The sequence below is a fragment of the Nuphar pumila genome, chromosome 16 (assembly GCF_984573655.1).
Source record: "Nuphar pumila chromosome 16, dmNupPumi1.hap1.1, whole genome shotgun sequence".
Classification (NCBI taxonomy): Eukaryota; Viridiplantae; Streptophyta; class Magnoliopsida; order Nymphaeales; family Nymphaeaceae; genus Nuphar; species Nuphar pumila.
The window spans coordinates 2810314-2816313 of record NC_143264.1 but is presented as its reverse complement, the minus strand read 5'-3'; the positions used below and the strand labels follow the sequence as shown (position 1 = coordinate 2816313).

At 38.7% G+C, this 6000-nt stretch overlaps 1 long non-coding RNA gene across 1 annotated transcript in view; it reads left to right on the top strand.

The window, feature by feature from the left end:
• Positions 1 to 1661: 1661 nt before the first annotated feature.
• LOC149812666 (uncharacterized) overlaps positions 1662 to 6000 on the top strand; it is a 194371-nt gene continuing 190032 nt past the window's right edge. The window contains exon 1 of the long non-coding RNA XR_016428289.1: positions 1662 to 1799. This is a non-coding gene — a long non-coding RNA (uncharacterized LOC149812666). The remainder of the gene's footprint in view (positions 1800 to 6000) is intronic.

The following is a 6000-nucleotide window of genomic DNA, read 5'->3' as shown; positions in this document are numbered from 1 at the left end:
TATATATATATATATATATATATATATATATATATATATATATATATAATGTACACGCACTTCATTTACATATATCAGAGTTCCATATTAAAGCAAAATCTACCCTTGATCTTATGTGTATCCAACTCCATTTTTATTACTTTTTTTTTGTTTCAAATGACCTCATTCATGTGGCTACATATTGTTTTTAATGGGAATGGGCTTTTGAATTGCCAGAACACGACCTGTACATAGGTTTGCCCAGCAAGGCAAAAACCAATGGTTGTACCTACACCAATTTTTTACTCATTAAGTGACCCAGTTCTCCTTATCAATGTTGTCAGTATCTGTAAGAAACTGCTGTTCGTATCGTATCGTCTCGCAGAAAATCACACGCTTAAATTTAATTTTTTAATATTATTTTAATCATTTTAACACGTGTCACGTTCTGATTGACACAAAATTTTTAAACTATTTTTTAGCCGATTCAGAACGATTGACTTTGAGAGTATCGGCATTTTCACCTGAATCGTTGGCCAAATGATTCGATAGCCTATACGGTTTTGACCACATTGCTCCGTATAGAAAAAAAAAGTGACCCAGTTTCTCCTCAAGAAAAAAAATAACTGAACAACACTTCAAATTTATGAAAAAATGGCAATAAGTCAAATATCACCTGATTCCATCTATTATATGGCGGTTTTAATGTCATATAGAATTTTATTTTGTCTCTTTTAGTTTATCATATATTTCTTTAGGTTTTTATTTTAAAATTAAATAAATCTAATCTATATTTCCACGAAACCGAGAAGAAAGCTTTTCTTTTGGTTAGTAAATTAGAGAGATGGCTCAGTCCATCTCTGATAATTGGAGGGCTTATCGTAGCTAAGTAAGCTTTCTGATGCAATCAAGAGTTGGCTTTCTATATTCATGTGCATCTTCACCAAGAGAGCACATGATCAAGAGGTGCAGAGCGAGAGAGGTAGAGGAAATCAGGGAATAGGAGGAGCTTGAGCGATGGCTGAAATTCCTGTGGAGTACCTGCTCAATAAGTTGGAAGCCTTGGTGTTGCATGAAGTGCAGCTGCTGAAGGGAGTTGGAGATGAAGTGGACGAATTGAAGAGGGAATTGAGAACCATGAAATCCTTTTTAAAGGACGCTGATAGAAGAAAGGATGGTGATGAAAGTATAAAGGAGTGGGTCGAACAAGTGAGGGAAGTTTCATATGATATCGAGGACACCCTTGATGAGTTTCTGCTTCGATTTGGAGGACAACAATCAAGTGGGGTTAAGGCCTCCTTGGAATGGGTTTCTTCCTCACCGTCGCGTTGGAGAACCCGTCATCAACTTGCAAAAAAAATGCAATCCATCAAGACCAGAGTGGTGAGCCTCAAGGAAAGACAAAATAGATATTCTTTCAATGAATTGCAAGAAGGAATTGCTTTTGGAGGGCTCCAAGATCGCCGAGAAGCACCTCTTGATGAACAACTAGATTTGGTGGGAATCGACCGAGACATCACAAAAGTAATAGGGTGGTTGACAGGGGGAGTCCAACAACTCACACCAATTTCTCTGGTCGGGATGGGAGGTTCAGGAAAGACTACCCTAGCAAGGAAAGTTTTTAATCACCATGCAGTAAAGAGTCACTTTGAATGTTATGCTTGGGTTTCCGTCTCCCAATCTTTCAATGTTGAAAATATTCTAGTATCCTGCATAAGAGATTTTTACATGTCAAGGAGCGAGATTTGTCCAGATGGGATACAGGAGATGGACATTTCAAGTCTCAAGCAAACGCTCCATTCTTACCTTCAAAATAAAAGGTACGTTCTTGTGTTAGATGATGTGTGGAGTCAAAATGTTTTAGAAAAGATCCAATTAGCATTACCAAACACTCTGCGTCGAAGCAGAATCATGATCACAACTCGAAAAAATGAAGTTATTCACCCCATAGAAGATAGAGTAGGTTTGAAGGGCCTTGTCCACCGCCTACAACCCCTACCTAATGAAACAGCAATGGGCCTATTTTGTAAGAAGGCATTCAGAGATGAGCCTCAAAACATTTGTCCTCCTCATCTTAAAGAAGTATGCAACGATTTGGTAAAAAGATGTGACGGTTTACCTCTTGCCATTGTAGTCTTAGGAGGTGTTATGTGGCACAAAAGGAAATCTGAACATGAATGGAGAAGTGTCCATGACAGCCTTAGTTCAAACTTCAATGATGGCGATCATCCTTTGGGTATAGTGGGGTCAATCCTTTCTTTGAGTTTTGACGAGTTACCCTTGCGCCTTAAATCTTGTTATTTGTATTGTGGTGTCTTTCCAGAGGATTATTTAATCAAAACAAATAGGCTGGTCAGACTATGGGTGGCTGAGGGGCTCGTAGAAAACAAAGAGGGTATAACATTAGAGGAGGTAGGGAAGCAGTATTTTGATGAGCTTATACAAAGGAGCTTACTCCAAACTGTGAGCAGGAAGCGAGGAGAACTTGGAGTAAAATCATGCCGAATTCATGACTTTTTGCGTGAATTAGTTATATCCACATCAAAGAATAAGAACTTTTGCACTTTTTTAACAAAAAAAAGTGCAAGGATTAATGAAAGAATTAGGCGTTTGTCACTCCACAATGACAGTCATGAAGGCATTTCATTGAGCAATCAGAGTGCATCACATCTTCGCTCCCTATTCTTCTTTGAGAAAGGTATCATGCCTTCTTCCTTCTTTACCATGATTTCCTGTTTTAGATTGATGAGGGTGTTGGATATAGAAGGCATTCTCATTGAGGAACTGCCCGATGCTCTGGGTGATTTATTTCTTTTGAGGTATCTGAACTTGTGTTGCACTAATATCAGGAGACTCCCAAGCTCCTTTGGAAAGCTCCACAACCTACAAACGTTAGATATCCGAAAAACCCCAATTAAAAGTCTACCAGAGGAAACATCAAAGATGAAGAGCTTGCACTACATATGTGCTTTTCCGCCTCTTAAATTTCCCCCTACCTTCAATCAGTTGGTGGGATGTGAGATGCCGAAGGGAATATTTCAAAAACTCTCGGGCATAAATGCTACTACAGAGATTGTTCAAGGGATCGGTAACTTGACCAAACTGAAAAGTCTTGCGATATTGATGGTGAGAAGGGAACATGGGAGTCACCTTTGTGCCTCCATTGCAAATATGAAAGACCTGCTTAGACTCCGCGTAGCTGGTATTGGTGAAGAAGAACCTCTCCAACTGGAATCTTTGTTGCACCCACCAACACCTCTTGAAGATATCAAAATATATGCACGTCTAAATGAGTTGCCATGTTGGATCGGCTCCCTCATAAACCTCGCTAGGTTGGAACTGAAATTTTCCAGATTAAGCCAAGATCCATTTTCTTCCCTCCAATCGTTGCCAAATTTGGTGTATCTTTACCTATCTGAGGCTTACGATGGAAAAGAATTACGGTGCGGCATATCACGAGGTTTTCCCAAGCTAAGGACGCTCTTTCTTATAAAACTTTCAAGATTAGAAAGTGTGTGGGTAGAGCAGACTGCAATGCCTAAACTTAAAAAGCTATACATCGGAGGGTGCAAGGAGATGAATAGGGTGCCTCATGGGATTCAACACATCAACACCATCCGGCGGCTATTTTTGTCAGAAATGCCGGAGGAGCTGATAAAAAGCATACAAAGGTGTGGAGGGAAAGATTACTCCATGGTCAAACACATCCCTGAAATCATCCAGCCTAGCAAACTTGATGGGACGTGGTACAATAGGCGGCTCCAGTGATGTAGGATCGTAACATCAACAATCCCAATAAGCATGATCAGGTGAACTCACATATTTCAGAAAATTTTATTCACAAGTGCACTTTTTCTATTTCATTTCTTTTCCAACTTTTTCTATTTCATTTGACAATCTTACTTGTTTGATTACAGGAAAGTATACATTGCAAGTCAATAATTGCATAAAGATGCTTTGCGGTAGCCTACTTTAAGCCCTCTTGAAGTTGAAGAGCCACGGTCTTGAGCTTCACTCTCTTTTATTAATTTAGAATTTTATATATGCTTTTACTGTCTTCATATTATGTTCAATAAGACAATGAAGAATGTTTTGATTTGGCATTTTATCGTACTCTTGAGGATTTAAAGTACTGATATTTTGTGTATTTATACTGCCATAAAAAAGCTAATTTGTGGTTTGATATTCTAAGGTATTGGAAAGTTTGATGTATATTATCGTTGAAATAAATGCAGTCCCTGTGTTCTTTCAGTAATTCACAAGCTGTTCAGATGTTATAGTTTTATGAGATGGTCGAATGAGATAGCTAGGTGTTTTCTTTTTCCATGAATAAGTTCAGAACCAGTTTGAAACTTGGTCTGAAATAATACAGCCTGAGCTCGTCATATATGCACGTGTAGGTCTTCTCTTGGTAAAATAAGACCCATGGTCAGTCCAACGCCCAATGTCCATGAGGGAAGAGAGGGGGAAATGAGTGCAAAGCGAAAGAAACACGAATGAAAAACTAAAAGGAAGCGATTTGAGAAGCGACTTTGTGTGGCGCTTCCCGCTTTGGAAGCGCGCTTCCTCCCTTAAGGAGGCACTTTTGGTAACTATGAGCTAAACAATTGTTAATTTTAATAGCCAGCTCTAGACAATAGCTCGAATGTAGCTTCCTCCATGGATAGAGGGACGCCGAGGCACTAAAGAGGGAGAGAACCCACTTGCCATCCGATAGCATTAGCCATGTTATCCACTCTCCCGTGCTCCACATTTATGGGAATTAGCTGGGGTTTTCAAAGGTTAACGACTAACCCAACACTCATAGAGTGTTTGGCCCGAACACAGAACCAAGCCTCCCCTACCCACGATTCAAATGCCGCAATGTTGGAAATGCTACATGAGTTGTTAAAATTTTTGAATGAGAATATACAAGCTGAGCCAAAATAAAAAGCTCCTATTCATGTTCGACTAAGATACCTATAGCAAGTAAACTTGTGCAATCTTGACAAACCAAATATGAACAAGCCTAGGATGAGCGAAACTAACTTGAGCCACCTTCTTAGTTCTTTTTCCAAGGCACGTATATGGGACAAACCAAGCTAGCCCTATGTTTGTGAGCATATATATATATATATATATATATATATATATATATGACATTTTCAATGTTAGCTCTAGCAATCCAATCCACATAGGAATGGTGGTACTCACCTCTAACCGAAGGGGCATGCCAGGCCAAAGGGTTGGTAAGAAGGTGTGACCGGCCAACATAGATTTGCTTTGTATAGTGTAAATTATAGGTGACACCCTCTTTCAACATTAGAGGCAAACACTCAAATTTAACTTGTGAAGATGTTGGTTCTTTCCTTGATACTACCCATGGTCCAAGCTGAGATCACAAAATTGAGGAATAGCATGAGCATGATGATATTACACCTTTCTTTGACAAATTTTGAATTGTCTTGTGGAATATGATCAGTAAAACTTTTTACTTCCTTAAAAGAGGCATGAGGAATTTCAACTTATGAATTCTTCGTGACATAATATGGAATGTTCATTTGAGAATGATTGTTCGATGAAATTCTTAGACACCTCTTCTCCTCTATAATAAGAGCATCGGGAGTTTACTCAAGTACAATAGAATCTTTTTTTTTAGAATATTGGCAAGACTTTCTTCTCTTGAAGCCTTAGCAAGATCTTTCTCTTTTTCCTTTATAATGATAACCTCAATGGATGACTGGAACACAATCGCTTTTTCTAAGACTTGTCTATAATCGTTTTCTTCTTTCTCTTTGAGTTGAATTTACATTGGTGGACATGAGGGCAAGTAGACTCTAGTGGTTTCTGATTAGCAAAGTCAATGTAAACTCTGTGAACAATGACACAATTTTTCAGTATTGATTCAACTTTGCTAATCATGTGGAGTTTCTCATTCTGAATGCATTGGTTCCATCTAAGCTTCTTCATTGTCTATGATCAGTTCACCTTTGTCAGTATGTATGCAACTTGGTTCCTCGTAATGTTTCAAAACCAGCCCAA